The sequence below is a fragment of the Microcebus murinus genome, chromosome 17 (assembly GCF_040939455.1).
Source record: "Microcebus murinus isolate Inina chromosome 17, M.murinus_Inina_mat1.0, whole genome shotgun sequence".
Classification (NCBI taxonomy): Eukaryota; Metazoa; Chordata; class Mammalia; order Primates; family Cheirogaleidae; genus Microcebus; species Microcebus murinus.
Genome location: NC_134120.1, coordinates 24,229,715 through 24,253,207, shown reverse-complemented (window position 1 = coordinate 24,253,207; position 23,493 = coordinate 24,229,715). Strand labels below are relative to the sequence as shown.

The following is a 23,493-nucleotide window of genomic DNA, read 5'->3' as shown; positions in this document are numbered from 1 at the left end:
TATGTTTTAACTGACACTTTAGTATATTCTCTTATATTCCTAATTTTCTAAGCATTTTTGTCATGAACAAGTACAAGAATTTTATCATATGCTTTTCCCATTATCTATCAAGATTATCATATGGCTTTTCTCCTTTAATGTGCAAATGTGAATTTTACTTATGTGTTTTCTAATGTTTAATCATCCTTACATTCTTGCGACAACCCGTAATTAGTCATGACATTTTGTTTTAAGTAAATGCTAATACTCTACAATGTACAATTTTCATTGCCATCTTCAACAGTGAGATGTAGCCTATATGTTCCCCTTCTCATACTATCAGATTGGGGTATCAAGGTTATAGCAGCATTGCAAAATGATTTATTTTCTGTAACATTTTATATAAGACTGGAATTATTGATTCTTCACATGTTTGGTAGTACTTGTCCATCTGGGGTTTTCACTTGGGGCTTGGTGTAGGTAGATTCTAACTGTAAATTTAAATTTTTAAATCATAATCTAGTCAAGTTTCTAATTTTTATTAAGCCAATTTGGGTAATTTATTTTTCTAGACATTCTCCACTTTACCTGTTTCCAAATTTAAAGGAATAAAGCTGTTCACAGTTATTTTTAGTTTTAAAATTTCAATTTGTCTACAGTTACACCCTCTTTTCATCTCTAATACATTTGTACATTCTTGTTCTCTTCTATCAATCGTGGCAAACAGTCTTTTCAACTTAGCACCTTGGTTTAGTTAACTACATATAAGGTGTTTTCTTTTTTAATTAATGCCTACTCTTAACTTTATTATTTCCTTCCTTTCTCTAACTCATTACATTCTAGCTCATATAATCAGTATATCAATTTTTAACTTATTATATGGTTAGTTCATAAATTTTCATCAATTTTTTATTATTTTACTAATAAACATTTAAAGTTCTAAACTTCCCATAAAGGCAAATGCAATTTTGTTGTATCCCAGTTTTGGACATTCTAATTATTTTCTAATTTTCACTGAGTCATTTATCTCATAAGTTTAGAGATATGTTTTTTAGTAGACAACTATAGATTTGGAGATTTGTTGCTATCCTCCTCTATCATGTCACTAATTTAACTGCACTGGAGTCCAAGAATGTCATTTATACAGTATAAATTCTTTGGAATTTGTCAACACTTGCTTTGAAGTCTAGTACATAACCAGTTTTTGTAAAATTCCATGGGTACTTGAAAAGAATATATCTTCTGTAATTGTTAGGTGCTTAACTGTACTCTTCCAATCTTTTATAACCTTGTAATTTTATCTACCTTTTCTTAAATTACTGAGAAGTGTGTTAAAATTTCCTAATACAATCATATGTTTGTTGATTTAGCCTTGTAATTCTGCCAGTTTTATCTTATAAATCACGCCTAGTTTATCTTTTTGCATTCCTTCACTTTTAAACTATGTCATCATACTTTTAAGAATATCTCTACTAATAAAAAGTAGTTAGTTGGATTTTCTTTTTATTCCCCTTTAACCAGCAAGTTTAACCCGAAATTGTGTATGGGTTTACATGGAAATATTTAAGCTTATTTTTACCATCTTATTTTGTGTTTTCTAATTCCTATGCATTTTCTTTGCTCCTTTTCTCCTTCTCTGCCTTACAGGAATGATCTTATTTCTTTTTTTTTTCATTTTCAACCTTTATCTCCACTGACTTGGAGTTATACATTCTATTAATATTTCAATTCTTCTGGAGGATAACTCTTAAATGTTTTTAATGGAAAACTTTAACCCATCAGTGGATTGCAGGTGAAGACAGTAGCCTATTAAAAACTATAATAAAGGAATTAAAGAACAGAATCTCATGAAGATAAGGAGAAGAGGTAAAGAGAAAACAGAAACAAAATTTTAATAGATGGCAAATAGATGAGCAGTAACTAAACAGGTCAAAGATGACTAATTCTAGACTACCTGTAGGGCAAGCTGAAAAATATCCTAATTTATACAGAATCTTCAAAGGTTAAGGAACCATACATACACCAGTCACATTAGGAATTGAGGGTCAGGAGGGAGGAGGGCATAAAATAGGTGGGACTGGGTGAAAGCTATTGGAAAAGGAATTTGATTCTTAGATCCACTCCTGCATTCTATGTCCCTGGGTAAATGCCCCTGCACCTCAATGTTTATTCTCTATAGAGGGTAAAGCAGTATTCCTGGCCAGGTATAACTGGAAAGGAAAACAGAAGAAATAAAGGAACATGAGCACATTGTATGCTAAATGTAGACACCACCAACCTCCTTCTGCACTGAGTTCTGGTTCCCAAATACTAGCCGTGAAATTTCTGCCCAGTCAGATCAAAAGACTGTTCTCTAGGGTACCTGACCAATCTAGAAGGAAAGGCATAAAGATACTAATAATGAGAGTTTACCAACCAATAGCCCATTTAGATCCCTCTACAGTGAAACTGAAAAGAGACAAGCTTCACCCACATGTTCAGTTTCTGATCAGCCTTTTAGACCTCTACTTCTTAATCAAGGATTACTTTATCTGAGGAAAAATGGCAAGCAAAAACAGAAAAATGCAGCTCCAAGAAAATTAAGACTATACAAAAAAGAAAACACTTTAAAAAATCATCAATTAACAACCAGAGATTAGCAACCCTCAACAAGAGCAGGATGCTCTCAAAGGCAGCACTCAGAAAATAGGATAGCTCTTGGGTAGCTTGATAGCTCATGACAGCAGAAATAGGAAAAATGGAAAAACGTGTGTGCGCGTACACACACACACACAGAGAACGGTTGGTAGACAAAGTAGAAGAAATCTTCCAGAAAGCAGAAAAGAAAGATGGAAAACAGTAGAGAAAAATGAAGAAAATTAAAAGACCAGTTCTGGAGGTCCAACATTCAAACAGGAGTTCCAGAAAGACATCAGACATAATTGAGAGTAGGATGTCAAATAAACAAATCAAGAAAAAGCCGCTGAACTGAAACACAGGAGTTTCCAAATGGAAAGGGCACTGAGACCCCAATTCAACAGACGAAAACACACCTACATCAAGGCCCATAACAGTGAAACTTCAAAATGCCAAGGACAGAGAAAGAGCCTCAAGTTTCCAGGGAGAAAAAAATAGGTTATACAGAAAAGAATCAGAGTATCTTGGTCATTTTGTCAACAGGAATACTGTAAGTAAAGTCAAGAGAAAAATGCCTTCATAATTCTGGGGGGGGGAAAAAAGTAATACTTCCAACTTCTCTTACCCAACCAGTGTAGAAGTCAGTATAGAATAAAGGCATTTTCAGACATATAATATCTGCTATATTTCCCCTCTACCAACACTCTTAAGGAAGGTTCTGAAGGTTGTATTTCATCAAAAAAGAGAGTAGTAAAATAAGAATAGGAAATCTAACAAAGGAGAAAAATGAAGGAAATCCGAAATATGACAGTGAAGGCAGATCCCAGGGTGACTGCGTGTACCAGGTGTAGAGGTAACCAGTGCAAACTGGAGAGCATCAAAACTGTGGAGCCAAGAATAATGCCAGTCTTCTCTCCAAAGTGAACAAACATGGTAAAAGTCAATGGAAGCATCACCTTCACTGATAAGACCACAATGATAATGATAAATGGATGAGAGTGAATGATGAGGCCAGAAAGAACAGCCTGGTAACTCTATTTCCCAACATTTTAGCAAGAGATTTCTGATTCCATAGATTACAATGAAAAAAATTTTTTTGCCTGAGTAAAAGGTATTTGCATATGTTTGCATATGTTTATATATACATGGAATTTCTTTAGACCTGTGCTATCCAACAGAAATAGGATGTAAACCACATATTAATTGTAAATTTTCTATAAGCCACATTAAAAAAGTAAAAATAGGTTTGACTTAGTCAGTTTGGGCTGTTATAACAAAGTACCACACACAGATGGGATGGCTTATAAACAAATCTATTTCTCACAGTTCTGGAGGCTGCAAGTCCGAGAACAGGGTACCAGCACTGTTAGGTTCTGGTGAAGGTCCTCTTCTGGGTTGGAGACAGCCACCTTTTAATGGTATTCTCATTTGGAGGAAACGGTTCCAGGGTCTCTTTTGTAAAGGCACTAATCCCATTCATGACCTAATCACCTCCCAAAGATCCCAACTTTAATATTGGGAGTATAAGATGAACTTGATACATTTAATCATTTAATAACTTTATTAATTTAACCCAGTATATCTAAAATATTATCATCTCAATATACAATCAGTATTTAAAACTATTGTGATATTTTATATTCTATTTTTTGTACTAAGTGTTATAGAAACCTAGTATTTTACACTTGCAGCCCATCTCAGGTTCAGACTAGCTACATTTCAAGTGCCCGATAGTCACATTTGGCAAGAATACTCAAGAAGCCAGAAACAGTGGTTACATTTCTGAAAAGTATAACTGCGCAGCAGCAGGTAGGAGATCTGAGAGAGACTTATTGTTTTCCTATTTACTATTTTGTTCCTTTTGACTTTTATACCATGTGCACATATAGTTTATTCAAAAAAATGAATAAAGTACCTTCTCTAAAATAAATTACAAATGTAAATATCCTTTGACCTACTCCTAGAAACCTTTCTTATAGACATAACTGTATAGGTGCCAAATGATGTATAAACAAAGTTATCTGTCGCATTCTTTTGGTTTTCTTTTGTTATTATTATTTATTTCAGAATATTACAGGGGTGCAAACATTTAGGTTACACATATTGCCTTTGCACCATCTGAGTCAGAGCTATAGCATGCCCATATCCCCAACAATGTGTACCACACCCTACTGCATTGTTTTTAATGCCACAAGACTGGAAAAAAACCTAAATGTCCATCAATAGAGGACTGATGAAATATGTTATAGATATTTATATATAATACAAAAGATTATGCAACCCAAAGGAAAAAAAAAGCACTCATTATGTACTGACATGGAATAACCTACAAGATGTACTATTAAGTGAAATATATGACCGTTTGTCCTAAAAGGTAATAATCACACAAAGTTGCTCATAGATGAATAAAATCTCCGGAGCAATAATACAGAAAAACCTTTGGAAAGGCAATTGGGGAGCAAGGGACCAGCTGGCAAAGAGACTTTTTTTCACTATGTATCCTCTGAATTCCAGATTACAATAATCCATTACCTATACAAAAATTCACCATTCCATGTCTAGCTATAGATGTACTTTGATTTATCGTGCTTTATCTTGTGGTGCTATTTCAATTCATCTAACAACTAGTTTTTTTCCTGGTTCTTCCATAGAGAAGTTTGAGGCATCTTTCTTCCATAAGCCCAGATGTTTCAATGCTATCAGAACAGTTTTTATGTGTTTCTTATTTTAAAGTATGCAGTTCCCAGAGTTTTGTCTCCTTTCTTCAAATGGCTTTACAACCTCCTCCAGCTACTCAATCCTATCTCTAATAGACTCCCCAAGGAGTTTCCCTTAAAACGTTCCCTTAAAACTGATTTTTCTAAGCCTAGTACCTGGGCATTTTCTCTCTCTTCCTTAAGATCAATTATAAACATACATAAAAGAAAACTTGTCTTACATTTTATCCTATGTTTCCATGTGTTTGCAGTACGAAAAATGGCCTAATATTTGTTCTAGCATGTCTGTGTCATTTTAAGAAATTTAAACAAACAGAGGAAAGAAAATGATGGCAATCACTGGAAGTAGTATGATCACTGAGAAAAGACTGCTAAGGTTGGCCATTCATCTGAAAGGGTAGTGGGAAGGGAAATATGAAAAGGAGTGGTAAAAAACACTTTACAAAGTTGAAGTCAAGAAAAGAGAAACTGGTTAAATACAGAAAGCGAATGTAGCTTGCACTTTCAAAAAGCACAGAATAGAAATTCTAGTATCTTCAAACTGCAAAGAAATACAAAATATTCCCCAACCACCTCTATGATTTTTATTTCAAAAAAAAAACCAAAGTTGATTATTTCAACATAAAATTATATATGATAGTACTACCTCATATTCAACACCTAAGGTCCCACTGGAAATAGTATAAAATCATTGTACAGTTGGCCCTCTGTATCCCTGGGTTCTACATCCATGGATTCAATCAACTTTGGATCAAAAATATTTGAAAAATAAAGTTTCGGCTGTACTGAGCATGTAGACTTTTTTCCTTGACATTATCCCTTAAACAACACAGTATAGCAACCATTTACATTGTATTAGGTATTAAGTAATCTAGAGAAGATTTAAAAAATACAAGAGGATGTACATAGGTTATATGCAAATTCTACATTTTATATAAAGAACTTGAGCATTCTCAGATTTTGGTATCCTCAGGAGGGCCTAGAACCAATCCCCCACAGATACCAAGGAACAACTGTACCAGATTTTTGGCAATCAATATGTTCAAACATATCATAGTAAAGAAAAAAGCAGTATCATCAATGACTTGGAATTTTACAACTGCTTTAGTCACAGAAATCATTAGTAACCCAACAACAGAAAGCATTAAAAAAAAAAGTTAAGACACATAAAACCAATTTAAAAAAAAAACGGATTTCTCAATTCTCACTGTAACTATTAACATACTCTTTCCAAAGTTTAAGCTAGTAAGGAAAAACACTGCCGAATGGAAACCTAAGTTGGCCCAATGGCAAATGATGGGTAATATGCCTTTTTTAAACAAAAGCAAGCAAAAAAACTAATGTGTTCAATTTTATAGACTGTCAAACGTAATGCAAGAGTTTGAATCTAACCCTAGAAGCAAGTCATTAATTCAATGAAAATCCACATTACCAAGGAACTGCTATGTAAAGAAACTTTTTTACCTAAAAGTTATATGTCTTTCAACTTTAATGAGTTGTATGGAATCCATATCTCTATACTCAGCATTCAAACACACAACTTACATAATGGTTTATTATCCCCAGATTTAAAAAAGCACCTTTCATGTGACATACACAGTCCTAGACTGTGTACAATTCAGCACAAATACTAAATACTCCGATTACCCTTCAAATTCCCAGTCTGTCTTGATCCTCTCCTGAAGCAGCAACTAACACCTACATCAAATCATGTGGGCAAGGTCCTGAGGCTGTAAAAGTTTAATTAAAAAAAAGTTACACTAGCATTGTCCAATAAAACTTTCCACAATGATGAATGTCTTTTATCTGTGCTGGCCAATACAGTAGCTATCAGACACATAGGGCTCCCTAAATTTAGCTTTAATTAACCGAAATTAAATGAAATTTAACATTCAGTTCCTCATTCACCGTACCTACATTTCAAGTGCCAAATAGCCACATGTGGCTGGCAGCTACCTGTTAGACAGTGAGGTCTATAGCAAAGATTCTCTAAGACCTGTTGTTCCGCATTGGTGCTTCAAAGGCTTCCTGGGGTAACTACTAGGAGAAAACTGATCTGACTGGGCTTCCACAACTGCCCATTCTCCCTCCCACAAAAGAGCTTTACTCCTTTTATCTGTTTTACATTTTGAGACTGTATATTTCTCTCTTAAGGCTTTCTGGTTGCTGCTGTGTGTGCAAGTGAGTACATGCTTTAAAGTCTCAAACCACTGGTTCAGAGCAGAAAGACCCAACACACAAGCCTTGGGCCAAAGCTGGAACCTCTTGATACCTAAAACGTTTTAAAAAGAAAAGCTTAATTGACTCCCTAACATGAACTATAGCCTAACTACCTGTCTATGAAGTTTTTTAAAAGTTGATATAAACACAGAAAATCGGTATTCTCTGCCACGAATAAAATATTTCTGGTCAACAGGAAAGTTTCAATAGTTCATTCAAATCAAGGGAGCAGGCTCAAGGGCCCAGCTCCCATTGTATCATTTAAAAGGACTCTGCAAATCAGATTCACCACTCCACATTTTGAAATGGAAGATATGATTAAGATGGATCACTTCCTTAATATTCACAAGACCTTAACTATTAGCTCTTTATAGAATTTTTGGAAGCAGCTGAACTAGCATATAAAAATGCAGTTTACTTTCAAACATAGGCAAATTACATGATCATAGATCTACTAGGCTACTTCTTTAGATCAAAGAGTGTGTTTTGACTTGAGATTCAAGGTAATAAACAGATGTACTTCCTAGTGGTTCACCCAAGATTATTCTTCCTTTCTAGCTGAGTACCTTAAACCTGAAACTATACCCCTTTCCCCTCAAAAATGATGGAACGTAAGGCCCTATAGATTATTCAAGGAAATGCAAGTTTTCAGATATAAATGATGTATGTATACTGAACAGACAGCAACTATAGTCTACACTCACTTTCCATTGCCCTACAGTCTTGAGATCAATGTAATCCCAGATTTTGAAAAATTACAGTCACCTGGAAGAATCAGTGACAATTTCACAGTAAATTCACATATTTTAATGAAAATGAATCATTTTAGGATTTCTACTTTCTTAAGAGTACAAATCTTAAGATACATCTAAATTACCAAGCACCTGTCCTATCAGTGGCTCAGTTACAAATAAGAGAAACCCATTGAGTTAAAGGAAAACTTACACTCTAGAATGTGAGGCAACCACATAAGTTACCGAATTACCCTAATATTTCTGAATACCTGGCCAACTAGAGGCAATGTCTAAATCCACCTGGCTTGGCAAAATTACATTCTTCCTACATAAAATTTTTGAATTGAAGCTGACAGCTATCTCTGAGGTGTAAACCTAGAATCAGCATTGAAATATGCCCTAACTGAATGCATCATAATTATACCAACCTGAAGAAATGATCAAAATTGGTCAGTGACAAGCAATAAGCCTCTAACTATGCATTTTTAAATAAAAAGGGCTGGATTACTTTTGTACTGCTGCTAAAAAAGTAATCCTGTTTTTTTAATAGCCAAGGCTACATATTACAAGGTCACCAATAATTATCTGATGGAGTAGATGGTTTAGAAAGTAACCCTAAGGTAGGGAGGAAGATGATCCAAAAGAAAATGATCAAAGCTAATACTGGGCAAAAGTCACATGTAGTATGAGTCAAGAAGCCCTCAATCTTGGCCCCAAGATTGGCCAACTGCCCACACTTGCTTTGTCCTGGAAATCTCTAACATATATCTCAAAGCCCAAGTGAAAGTTTTTACATGACATGCCTACAGACTGATTACAAAAAAAGAAGACTTCCTCTGAAGAAAAGGTATGCCATAGGGTGCTACACCACTTACCTCCTTTCTTTACTATATTGACTAGCATAAAGACTTTTTCAGTGTGGAATCATGGCTCTCTGAATGGCAAAACAAATGAAAAACATCTTTTTCATAGTAGGTACTATGGATCTATCAGGAAATAAGTCATAAACTATACAGCATAATGTTCTATCCCTTTAAGAATATTTGTTAATCATCCTGAATGACAATATAAAGAATATTATGTAGACTGCTGCACTCTTAAACAGATTTTCCCAAACATGACTTAAGTTAATTGATGAACATTCATTACTATGCTTTCAGGTCTGGTCCTGCACTGAATGGTCCCAGACATGCTAGTCAGGCTTTCAATATTTGTTTTTGTGTCTTGTTGATTATCTCTATTATCCTCACCAGGCTGTTATCTGTTTTTTCTTACAATAGACAGTAGGCTAACAGTTCCCCATCTTCCTACCCACCCCACAAGTACACACCCCTTAATCTCCCACACTAGCCATTATCTATGTGTTTCTAATCTACTGTGGGCTTAGAAGCCAGAAACTCTGCTTGTCAGAAACATTTTAAATAAATGCCAATAGGTTCTCACTAAGGGTCTCCAAGGCTTTCCTATGCTTTAAGGTGTGGACTTGGACAATTTGGCTACCCCAAGCCTTTGTGGCTTAGTGCCTGCTTTTCAAGGATATTAGTGGATTAAAAAAAGCCCAAATAACTGAAACCCACGACTAGAAGAGGAGATCATTTGGGAAGACCCTCATGTCTGAGGCAATATTCTAGCTATTTTAATCGTGATCATTTAATCCTTACAATAATCTTATAAGGTAAGAGTTATTACTTCCATTTTCAGCCAGAAAAATCAAGGCTCAAGGGTTAAGAAGTAATTTGCCCAATATTGTAAATGAGAAACCAAACATTAGCCTAGGGCTCTACTCCAAAACCCAAGGCCTTTCCACTACATGAGATTACTGCCCAAACCAGATTCTCAGTTTAACCAATTATTTTTATACTTTATTCTTGATCCTTTGACTTGAACCTGACTTTCCTTGTTTCTATAACTGCAAGTCAGTGGGTAATCAAATTAAGGACAAATGGCATGTACCTCTGCAAGTATACGAGTTTGGCAGCAAACACGTTTCTGAAACACTGGCCATTATCTTCAGTTTGTACAGGCCATACAAAATTGGTGCCAAGTCCCCCCACAAAATATACTTATAATATACTGATTGTTCCCAGTGAACTATAAGTTAACACTTCACATCTTCCCTAGTGCTATCCTCTACATTTTACAGGAAGCAATGTAAGCATACTTTAGGAACTGGTTCAGTAATGAATTTATTGCATGCTCCCTCAATTTGTACATTAACAATTTTCTTACTCTATGTAAACACTGGGGAATGAGGAGTTTCCATTTTTCCAATTCCATTAATGAACAGGGGTGTACTTGTTTACTGTTAGATACTTTATTGCCTAGTTCACAGCCTGACACACAGAAAAAGCTGTTTTTGAATAAATGCCACTTGTTCATTAAACACAAGTTATTTGTTAAATATATGCATAACCTTTCCTGGACTAGTTTTGAACTCTTTACATTTCACATTTTCTGACATACCTTTGCAATACTTACAAAAACTAGGGGCCTAAAAATGGCTCTTCTACTTCCATGAAAAAATAAGACATCTAAAAGACATGCCCCTCTATACCCTCTAAAAATGACTCTTGTCCCAAGAATATGAATAAATCTCCATCTGCCAGACTGCACTAAATACAGCTTTTACATGCATTACAAAAACACCTGTATAAAAAAGCTGCTACCTACAACACAAAACCAAAAGAATGAAAACCAAACAATAAGGAAAGCTGTCATACCTAAAGTCAAAACCGACAACATTTACAAATTGTAAAAATTCAATAAGGTCTTTGACCAGCAGTTTATGCAGCTAAACTGAGGTTTTTTCCACTCATATTTTCCCTCAAATGTGAAGTAAGATTTATGGCAATACGATTCTAATATTTACAATTTGAAAATGAAAAGACCTCTTGCCATCTTGAAATAGAAACAACCTATGTTCTTATTAAAGAGAACTTTTTGTGAAATACACAAAATTATCCCCAATATTCCTACCTAAGAGTTAAAACACTTACCAAACCTGACAAGCCACAAACAGGAAATCACCCTGCACCATTTCTTACAGGACTATTATTTCATGAACTTTACAGATTGTGGAAAGGACTGACCACTCATGACTAGGTACAGGTAGGTTACAACCTTGAAAAACCAAACTTTTCTTGAACACCTATAATTCAAAATCACTTTAGAAGGTGTAGCTATCAAGTATAAAAACCAAGCTCTCAGAGCTATTTCTTCCTTAAAAGCCCAGAAATGAATGTTTCCAATCACATTACATTAATTAAACCTAGCCAATGAACTTCCTTAAACTCAATTAAATCCGGTAGATTTTAACATTTAGAGTACAAGTGGGCACTTTCTTTAGAAATGCCCAAAGACAAGAACTATTTATATTTACTATCACAGCTAAGTTTATAAAAGGCAAAGACTAAGGAACTTTTACAATATAAAAGCAGTGTTACTTTTTGAATTTAATATAAACGCCTGCTAAATGACCTTTTTTTTGGTGGAGAAAATTCTTTAAATATATTCTACGGGGTTTTTTAAGGCAAACAATAAAACCCTTAAACCATGATATATTTATAAAGTCCATTTTACATTATTTCTCCCATCTCTGCTGCATTTGCTTCACTAATTCATGTATTAAAACTATCCAAACTTCATTTAACTACATGATTTACACACTTCTCTGTAAGAGGAAAACTTTTTTAAAGGGAGGCAAAATAGAGCAGCAAATATATTTTCAGAATAATAGCAAATTTATCTCTTGTTAGGCTCAAAGAAAACATCCTATCACTAATACAGGCTCAATTCATATGAAATCAGAGAGAGAAAATGAAGATATTTTGGAAATTAATTCACATTTCAGGGGCCATTTCTGAAAAGATGAAATTACCCCAAGTAAGTTTGACTAGTAGTTTAGACATTTACTTATTATTATTTTACATAAGTAGCTTTAAAACTTTAATATGCCAACATTCAGGATAGTGCAAAACTACAGCAACAAACAGGATATGACTTTGATGAAAAATACTGCTGGCAAATTCGTTTTACCTGGAGACTTTTTTCTTAAAGGTTTGACTGACAACAAACTGGTAGTAGTTTTTAAAGGGTGAAGAGGAAGGAATAACAAAACTAACCTGGGTGTTGTTTTTCTTTTGTTTAGGATCAAAAGAAAACCATAACCACGTAAGGAAAGTTAAGTGAAAGACAGAAGCACCTGACCCAAAGACAGTAATTCCCCACAGGACAACAAAAAATTAAAGTTGCAATTCTTAAAACCAAGTCTGAAATACGTGAAAGCAATTAGCATGCTTTCTAAAGGCGTGTGATAAAAGCTAATAGGCTCCACTCACACAGCAACTTTCACAAGTGAGTAGAGGATGATCTCCACAGAGTATCAGCCGTGTGCGCGTTTGGGTGAGAGTACACACAAGCAATTCAAAACCCGAGAGTATTATGGTTAACAAAGGTTATAGGACCAGAAAAAAAAAAAAAAAGTGGAAGCAAAGTATTACCCGCTCCTAACAGGGCTTCCCAACAACTCCTAAAACAAGAGGTCTGGCCCTTCGGCTTTAAAAATCAGAACCACAAACTACCGAGCGCGCTGGCCGCGGAGAAGGAACGCAGGCGGCCCCCGCCCCGGGGCCGGCCGGGCACGCAGCTCCGGGACGCCGAGCCCCAGCCCTCCCGGCCCGGCCCGGCCCCCCAATGCCCGGGCCGGCGCGCCCACGGCTCCGAACTCGCCACACCCCACCCCCCACCCCACGGTGGCCATGTGACACGCCAACCACCCGGCCCCGGCCAAACACAAACACACCCCTAGCCCGAGGCCCGCGGGCGCCCAGGCTTTACCTGCACGGAGGGGCCGCGTCCCGCCCCGTCAGCTCCGGGGGTCCGGGACCTTTTGTTCCTTCCTCTTCCGATGGGATGGAGGGGGCTGGGAGGGGAAGAGGGGAATGGGCGATTGGAGGCGGAACTGAAAACACTCCCGGCCGCCGTCTTCCCGCCCCGCCCCGCCCCCTGAGCCGGGCCCGGCCGGCCGGCCGCCCCGGCGCACAGGAGGGTGGGGGCCCGGCCGCCGCCCGCGGGGAAGGAGGGCTGAGGGCGCGCGCCCCGCGCCGCCCCTCCTCCCCTCAGGCGCGCGCCCGCATCCCCTCCCGGCCGCCCGCTCGGCCGCGCCCTCACCGCCGGCCCACCTCCGCTTCCGCCCTCCGCCCTCCGCCGCCGGCCGCCGCGGCGCAGCGCACCCACCTCCCTGCGGCTCGCTCGGCGCTCGCGGGCTGCTGGCTGGCGAGCTGCTTCTCCGCCGCCGCGGCCGCGCGGGTAGACCCGCCTCCCACCCCGGGCCGCGAGCCCCGCGGATTCGCCGGCGTAGCCCCGGGGCTGGCACCCTGCCGCCCGCTGATTGGCGCCCCCAGCCGCCCGTTAGGGCGCGAGGCACGCCGGCCGAGCGCCGCGCGGGGCGCGCACGGAAGACGAAGGGAGCGGAGGAGGAAAGGAAGGAGGCCGAGCGCCGCGAGAAGGGCCGTGGGGCGAGCGGGGCGCGGGGAGTCGCGGGCCACCGCCTCCCCACCTCCCTTTGCCTTCGGCCCGCTCCGCCTCCCAGCCGGACCGGCGGCGTCCGCAGCCAATCAGCGCGCGGGGAGCTCGGGGTGTGAACCGCGCGTCGGGGGCCTCGAATCGGAAGGGAGACGTCGCTCGCTGATTGGTCCCGCCTCCCCCGTCGAGCGTGAGGCGAGGCGGGGCGCGGCCAGGCGGGTTGGGACGCCCGCGGTTTCGCTTGAGTTCGTCTCCGGCGCGCTCCCACAGGGCCCGGGGGAGGGCACAGGAGGCCTGCATCCCTCCACGCTGGAAGGCGACCCCGGCGACCAGTGGGCCCCGGGACCCTCCCGGCTCCTCGCCAGCGCCGTTGGGAGGGGCCTGGGGATCCGCCGCCTCGTCCACTTTCCGTCGTGAAGCTGGGAGTGGACACGTGCTCATCCCCCGGGGAGGCCTCGGGCCCGCCCGCAGGCCGAGAGGTGCCTGGGACAGAGGTTTCTGGAGATGCCCGGGTTGCCGCCCGCCGCTGGGCGCGCCCTATGCAAATCAGCGGGCGAGTGGGCGGGGCCCTCGTGCGGCCGACTGGGGCGAGTCCGAGATGTAAATAGGCCTGGAGCAGGGGCTTTTACGTGCACTTAAGACCAGGGTAGGGGATGCCAGATATTCTTATCTAACCTGCTTCGTGGTACCTTCTTCAGTAAAAATGACATTAATAATGCATGTTCCAAAGGGTCTAAGATAAGTGCTGTCACGATGCCCCTTAATTGCTGAGTTATCTTCCCTTAACTGTTGTGGTGATGTTCCTAGGCCAACTTCAGACATCCGCCTAACAGGGTATGGAAAGGCCCTAAACTTATGGCTGCCCAGCGGATAACCCCTCCCAGGGGTAACCTTGTTGCTTTTACCTTAGAGACACGCAAGCCTCTGCTGACAAAATATTGAACCCAACTAATCACATCAAGTATTCATTAAGTGCCTTCTATGTTAGGGAGCACCGCAGAACTAAAGTTGAAAAGAATCTTCAGTCTCACACAGGTAGTTGGTGGCAGAGACAAGACTAGAAGACAGTTTTCTTGGCTGCCCGTCCGGCACTCATTCTCACGTGCTTGATACTCAAGGTAAGCAAGCGGGAAAGAGAAACTAGCAATACAAAACAGTAATCAGGAAGTACCAAATGAGCGTTTCCAACAGTAAGAGTTTTTGAAGTATACTCCTGTGAGAATTGAAGGCGTCGCAGTTGAGGTGCCTTCAAGTGGACCTTGAGAGATGTTTGGCCATCCCTGAATCATACAGGTTTTCCAGATGTCCTTTCGAAATTTCCAACATTTCCACTATTTCTCTCCTCAAACGTGGAAGTACTTTTTTCATGGAAAGGCTGGGATGAAGAGCATGAACCCTGGAGTCAGGTGTTAGGCAAATTTTAGTTCTGAATGCAGCTCTGTTCCAAATGTGCAATCTTTGGCAAGTGGAACTCACCTCACTTGCTTAAATATAGTTGTGTGATGATTAAATAAAACAATCAATATGAAAGTGAACAGCACAGGGCTTTGAAGTTAAAGTCAATGATCATTAACTTTCCTTCTGTTGTGTGCAAACATTTATGCAAAGATGACCCTATTAGGCAGAAAAGTTTACTTCCATGGTGGTTTCCCCATTGTCAGTTAGAGGCAGCTCTACTAACCCCTTTTCAAAAATAGTTTGTGAAGGAGATTCGGGAAGCCAATTGGTGGAGCTGTTCTACCTCCGGTGCCTTCTGTTTCCACTTTCCAGACCCACCAGACTATCGCAAAGCCTGTTCAACTTAGAAGTAGAAAGGCTGTTTCTGGTCCTTCTTCCTGCTAACACAAGTCAACAGTGATATGACTTGTGTCAATATGGAATGGCCTATGGAAAGCTACCCTGGGTCTCATAAATATTTTCTCCTATGTGAACAAGATGTGAATTAGCGTGTACACCTAGGTAGTAGGAGTATACAAAAGCAGGGCTGGCTGGAATTCCAGAAAAATCTGCTCATAGTAGGGGAGTTAGAGACTTTGAGGTTACTCAAAGTGGGTAGTATGCCTGAGGGCTAAGTTAGAACATCTCTCCAAAGTGTCAGACCCTTTTTCCTAAATGGAAGAGTTATAAACCTATAACTCTTAAGGTTATAGTTATAGTTATAAACCTATAACCTATAAACCTATAACTCTTCCATTTAGGAAAGCTTTCCAGGATCTGTAGGATTAAAGAAAGGGGAGGAGGGGCAGTCTGGCTTCCAATGTAACCCCAAGGGGCTTAGAAATGGGAGCATGCCTACCGTCCCCTCTGCTAGAAATGCGTCTAAACCAAAGTGGGTCAAGACAGAAACTGAAGGCACATAGAGCAGGGATTGCCATGGCAACAATCAGCTTGGAAATCCACTAGGGTACCTCGAGATCTATCAGTAGGTCCCTATTGTATAAATTATATTGAGTGAGTCTTATTTTTATATAGATAGAAACCAAGTTTAACCCTTCATTACACATGATACTGTAAAATCAATTAAATTCATTCAGAATCCATTTGAAAGTAGTTAAATGCACTAGAAAGACACATAAAGAAAAATGGTAATAGCGGTTACTTCTGGAAAGAGCCTCAGGGTCTTAAGTAGAAAACTTAAATTTCATCATTATTTCTTCCATAGTTTGATTTTTTTTAAATATACATTTTTCAAAAGACAATTCATATTTTGTCTCCTCTCTGGTAAATCTATAAAGTCCTTCCTGGCTACCCCTGTCTAAAGCTGTATCACTCACCTGTGAATTTTCCCTCTTATATCAGGATGATATACATACCATGACTTCATTTTGATTAATGTCTTGATCCATTAGTTTAGTCTTCAGCAGTTTTTTAACTTCTCATGTGTGTATATTTGTCTCCCCATCTAGACTATAAATTCCTGAAGGACAAGGACAGCTTATCCTAAGTTGTCTTCCCATACCCTTACCAAAATACTAAGTAATTAAAGTAAAGTGAAACATAGCATTTGTATAACAGAAAAGTGACATGTGTGTCACAGGTCTGCAAGCATTCTACACAGCTTTGTCCCATCCTTCCTGTTTGTGGTTGCCCTCAATACAACTGCTACATCTCTTGTCAACATCCAAGCTGTACATTTGCTTATCCTAGTAAGACTAAGTTACAATGGGCATCACTACATCTTAAGAAAAGATCCAGTTATTTGCACCTGAAAGGATACTGATGAAATGAGATAACCTACATAAAAACTGTAGAGGCTAAATGGGTGGGGTTACTTTTATTGTAAATGATAATGATTCTTATATCAATACAATGAAATTTCATGTTTTAAATGAATTTATGTTGAGGATACATACCCATGCCTCTACACACATACACATACACAGTCGTTATTCACATGCTAGTTTTTGCTAAAAAGAAAAAGTATTTAACATTTGATGAGAAATTCTAGAGACAAGAATAAGGAATATGCAAGTAAAAAACATTAATAGGTGTTCATCAGATATCTGTTATGTGTCTACCATAAAAGTATTAGTTGATCATGCTGGAAAATTCTCATTCTTTGCCCAAAGTCACTCAATAAGACATACATCTAGCGTCTTTTATAATTATAGAGAAAGAAATTGAAAGATAAGTTAGCTCTGATTGAAAGAAAAATATATGGCAAAACAAGTTATATTTCTCATCATTCTCCAGGCATCTGATAATTATTATTATATTTCTTGTCTATACATTTAAAGGTATAAATGAACATTAGATTAATGGATCATTGGATAACTAATCCAATGGTTTTTCAAATATTACTTGGAAAATTACAATACAATTCCACTGTAATGAGTGCTCCCATAAAGGCATTTAAACATTATCTGAGATCTACATATTTTGGAAAAAGACTAAACAGGGGCCAATGTCTAGAACTGTGAAAGAACAATATACAAAGTGTTTAAATTCTATTGTGAGAGGAGGTTATTCGGTAGTCCTTTGTGAACAATAGGGCCTTATGCCTTGATTATGATTGTCTGTGTGACAATATTGACTGAGTCAGGCTGCTGCTAGGCAGGATAAGTGTATGAAGGTAAAATACTCTTGGAAAATGTCAAGCATATTAGCATAATTGCTCTGATGAAGACTGAAGAGCTTATTTAACATAGCTGACTAGAGTAGACAATAGATGCATAATCAGTGTCCTAATTATTGAATTAATGAGTCCCAATTGTTTGTCCTTACTGTAAACAGTCCTTAGCTATGAAAAAGACATTTTGCTGAAGGAGTCTGACAATTGTGTTAGCTGACAAGTGGCCAGAATGTAATTAATGGTGGGAGAGAGCCAATTACTATTGGGTCCTAAAGACTTCGATGGTGGGTTTCAAGGGATATGTTATATAGCTACATAGAGGTTTCATATCAGCTCCTCCTTGGCTTTATATCATTGGGGAGCCTGATTCAATGCTCTTATTTTGCAGTTAAGGAAACTGAGCCCTAGGTTTCCCCAAAGTCCTGTGACCAGTTAGTGCCAGGGATTATACACATACTATCTGCATTTTCTGCTCTGACACTTGCCCACTAACTCTTCCCCCTGTCCTTTGTCTGCACCCACACCCATGCTGCAAAACGACCATCATGAACCTTTGTCACTCTTCATACTCCCAGTTTCCATAACTATGTGGGTGCATAGTCCTCACCAACTATCTAATGGTGAAAATAGAGGCACATTTCCTACCCACGTCTAACCCCCCATGGTAGATGAATGAAACTGTCTCCAGACCCATATTTCAGCCGCTTTCTGTGAAAGACTTTCTCCTCCTTCTGAAGAAACCTTTTTCCTCCACCTGCTCTCTGACCACTCAGTCTAAATTAGCACTGCCACCCCTCCCCCGACATACACACATCAAACTCTGTCACATCACCTTTTAATGTTTTTTCTTCAAAACTCATCTTTACCTGGAATCATAATGTCAATTTATTTCTATACTGATTTATCATTTGTCACCACTCCCCACTGAATAAGAGCTCTACAAGAGCAGATGTGACCCTTTTGTTCACCACAGTATCCCTAACTTAAGCATGTCTGCTTTGTTTACCATAGTGTCCCTAATTCAAACATACATGGTAGGCACTCAAATAATTTTGAGCGGATAGGTAATTTTCCTTCAAGTTCACTCGAACTCAGCATGTCAAAACAGAACTGGTCATCTCCTGCTTTCCTATGTAGATGTGTCTTAGCCCAGTTCCCTGGAAAACAGAGCATAATGTAAGGATTAAGTGTTGATGCTTTGTTTAGGAGGCGTATTCCCAGGGCAGTAGTAGTGAGAGAAAAGGGAAGGAACAATGCATGGTGATGCATTACTATGCTAAACACTGCTCCCTGACAAGCCTTGAAGAAGTAAATCCTGTCTTGGCCGATTGCGGCTACTTGGCCATACTGGACACCTCCAGACAGAAAGATATCATACCTTGAAACAATCTGAGAAAGGAAGGAGTTTTATCCTTTCATCTCCTGTCTTCCTATTGGTCATAGCTTGTCGCACTCACTAGGAGTTAACTTTCCCAGTTTTGTTATCCATTTTCTTTGACAGTCACTCAGAAAGCCAGGTTCCATGCCCTGGAGTCCAGAAGTGGTGGGAGGATACTGGGTAAGTGGCTGGTTGGCCTCAGGCAGTCAAACCATGGGGACTTAACTAAGTCTTTCATGGTGGCAGCTGAGACAGAACAAGAGATCAAGGGTCCCAGAGATAGTGAGGTTCAGAAAATCTGAGAAGACACATAAACTGAGCCTGATATAGGGTAATTGTTACCAAAAGGTAGGACCAGATTTGTTTTTTTTACTACATTATATCCAGCACTACAATTAAGTGCTAATTAAACATTTGTTGGATACATGAATGCTTAAATGGCACCACCACCTACCCAGTCTACTTAAACACAAACCTTGGAGTCATCCATGATCTTTTTTCTTCCTTAATTCCCATATCAAAATGAGGACAAGATTCCTATTGGCTCTACCTCTTTAATATATCTCAGATCCAATGCATCCTCTCCACACTCACTGCCTTGATTCAGACTTCACTATCATTCATTGGAATTATTGCTATAGCTCCTTAACTGGCCTTCCTATCTCTAGTCTTGCTCCCCTCCAATTCATTCTCCTCCCTGCTGCTGGAATTTTCTTTTTTAATAGCATATTTTCTGAATGCAAATCTGGTATCACTACCACAATTAAGTTAATAGTGTCCTCCCCACTCCCGAGGATAAAATCACAACTCTTTAGCATAACCTAAGAGATCCTTCATGATCTATCCCAGGCCAGTCTCTGTAGCTTCACATCTCAACACTCCCCTCCTTGCTCCTTGTACCCCAGCCAGACTGAGCTCCTGAGAGTTTTCCTAGTACGCCATGGTCTCTTACCCCCAGTGTCTGTGCTGTGCTCTTGGTTCTGCTGGAATGCACTTGCCCATTTGTGCCTGACCAACCTATACTCATCCTTCAAAGCTTTGTTTCCATGTAGCCCCATTCATCCATTGGTCCCTCACTACACACACACCCCCATTCAGTATTCATTGTCATAACCAGAGTTCTTAGTTGCAAGCAGCAGAAGAAACTGATGTTGGCTGACTTAAGGAGAAAGAGAATTTGTGGAAAGGACATTGCATGGCTGACACAATGATTGCTGGGAATGCTGCAGAAACAGGCTCAGACAAGAAGCAAGAACAAGGAAGGCTGGGCAGCAGTCAAGAACACAGCCAAGACACAGCACAGCTTGCTGGGGTAGGAGGCAACCATCACTGCCACCACCAATCCACACAGGATACCTCAGCTGCACTTCCAATCCGATGGGACTGGTCACTGGTACTACCCACCACTCACACTGCTAGCGCTGTTGTTCCTAGAAACCAGATGTCGAGGCAGTGCCTGCCATTGTCACCAGAATGGATCTGCCACCAAACCCATTTTGAATTCCTGGAGCCCTCTCTTTGAAGCCTAGGGCAGATGCATTAGGTAGACTAAGCTTAACATATGTTCTATGTTCTACTTGTAGGCAGGGCTGGGCAAGTAAGGAGCTGACATTATTTCTGGCTTCTGTGTTATAATTGCTATCTGCTTTTCTCCACTAATCAGAGGGAATTCTCAAAGGAAAAGGGGTCAGATGCTGGGGACCCCCAAATGACAAATGTCCCCCCTGTTCTCGAATTTGCTCAACAAATAAATTCTGTATCTCCCCATGCCAGGTTCTCTTTGCAGCACTAGGGATACAAAAATGAATAAAGTGATGGCTTCATACCTGCTAAGAGGCTACGGTCAAAAAGACAGAAAATAATTGTTCTCAAAGTTGTGGACAAATTGGAACCTTCCTATGTTGCTGGTGAGAATGTAAAATGGTGTAGTCACTTTAACAATCAATCTGTCAGTACCTCGAAAGACTAAACAGAGAAACCATATAATCCAGCAGTTCCACTGTGAGGTATACACCCCAAGGAAAGGGCAACATATGTCCATGCAAAAACTTTTCACAAATGTTCATAGCAGCATTATTCATAAGAGCCAAAAAGTGGACACAAGTGTCCACCAACTGATGAGTGGATGAACAAAATGTGGCACATCCATACGATGGAATATTATTTAGCCATGAAAAGGAATGAAGTATTGAGACGTACTGCCAAGTAGATGAATCTTAAGATTTGAAACCTGTGCTCAGTGAAAGAAGCCAATCACAAAGGCCACGTACTGTATGATTCCGTTTATATGAAACCTCCAGAATATGCCCACTTATGAAGACAGAAAGTAGGTTAGTGTTATATTTGGCTAGGGCTGGAAGTGGAGCGGGGCGGGATGGGGAGTGACGCTCATAGGCACGTGATTTCTTTCTGGCAATGAAAATGTGTTTAAATTACGGTGTTGATTGTATAGCTCTGCAGATATAATAAAAACCATTGAATTGCATACTTTAAGTGTGTGGATTGTGTGGTATGCAAATGATGTCTCAGTAAAGCTGTTTAGAAAAAAATGAATCCAGTTTTTAAAAAGCTCCTTTTCCTCAAGAAGTGGACATGCTTAGGGGACAGCAAAGAGTTAACAATGAAACAAGACTCCTACCCCTTTTTCCTCCTCCCTGTCTCAGCCTTGCTTACATCTTTTTCTATTGTCTTTCTCTGAACGGTGAGACCCTTAAGGTAAGCTCTGTGTCTTTGAACTTTGGGTCTCCCAGGATAGGAGCAGTACCTGGCTTGCAGTAGGCTTACAGTAGTTGTTTGTTGAGTGGTGAATAAATGAAAGAGCCAGAACTGGCACTTGGGTGTCTTAAGATCCAGACCAGACTCCTTTCAACTACACCCAACTACCCTGATGCTGGGGACAATTACTCCCCTGGCCAGAGAGACGTCTACACCAAAAACAATCGTGTTTCCTACAAGCTGTCAGGTTCCAGGTATGTGTTTACGTTTTACACCGTAAACACAATTTTGCCGTTTCTTTCCTAATTGTGCTATGTGCTTTGAATAACCTTTTCACTCCCTCATTTACAGCTGTCTCCCTCAAGTTCATCACACAGCAGCAGTTTGGGTGGCGTCTTTAGCATCCTGTAATAGTGACTCCTCGCCTGTTGGCTGGTCAGCCCCGAGTCGGGCTTTCTGGCCCGTGTACACAGGGTTTCAAAGGCCCACAGTTTAGACATTTGATTTTTCACTTACCAAGAAGCTCAGAATAGAACTATTACAAGCAAAGGTTATACAGAAAATTAATTTTTTTTCACAGCCTACTCAGGTTTAACTTTGTAACAAATGTTCTCTATTACTTTTTAAAAACAGTTTTATTGAGATATAATTCACATACCATAAAATTCAATCATTTAAACTGCACACTTCAACGGTTTTAGTATATTCACAGAACTGGGCAATCATCATCGCAGTCTAATTTTAGAACACTTCTATCACCCCCAAAATAAACCCCATACTGTTAGCATTCACTCCCCATTCCTCCCTCCCTAGCCAACTGCTAGTCTACTTTTTGTCTTTATAGATTTGCCCATTCCGAGTGTTGCATATAAATGGAATTATATAGCATGTGGTTTTTTTGTGACTGGCTTCCTTGACTTGGTATGTTTTCAAGGTTCATCTATGTTGCAGCGTGTATCAGTACTTCATTCTTTTTCATAGCTGAGTAATATTCCATTATATGTATATCCCACATTTTGTTTATCCTTTCATCAGTGGATAAGCATTTGGGTTGTTTCCACTTTTTTGCCTCTAATGAATAATGCTGCTCTAAACATTCATGTATGTTTCTCTACTACTTTTTAAAACCTAAGTTCGTTCTAAAATTTCCTCCACCCTTCTGATGCTGTCTCTAAGTAGGCTGCCCAGCAGTTTACAGGATTCTGCCAGGCTTTTAATAATGGCTTATTAATGACTATTGAAGGCCTAAGATTTACCTGGCCAACATGCAGACTTCTTATTACTGTAACTCCTTACAAATATATACAATATTTTACTGAACTAATGAAACCAATTATCTCTCCAATGACATTTGTGACTTCTGTTAAGAGATACCAAGGAGCCAAATTTCCCATGCATTCAACAAGTGTTCTTGGAGAGTCTGATGTGTATCAGGGACTGTCCACTGTAGTGAGAAGGCAAGGATTAGGACATAGTCCTTGCCCACCAGGATCTTCTGCTCTGTTAGAGGAGACAACCACAGGGGAAGCAGTTCACCAG

The 23,493-nt window shown here is 39.8% G+C and overlaps 1 protein-coding gene across 1 annotated transcript in view; it reads right to left on the bottom strand.

Annotated features, from left to right (window-relative positions):
* The window catches only part of SMAD2 (SMAD family member 2), an 81,779-nt gene extending 67,941 nt beyond the window's left edge, over positions 1–13,838 (bottom strand). The window contains exons 1-2 of the mRNA XM_012745346.2: positions 13,502–13,838; positions 13,103–13,187 (exon numbers count right to left, since the gene is read on the bottom strand). The gene's annotated coding sequence lies outside the window, so the exon portion shown is untranslated. The remainder of the gene's footprint in view (positions 1–13,102; positions 13,188–13,501) is intronic.
* Positions 13,839–23,493: the final 9,655 nt, after the last annotated feature.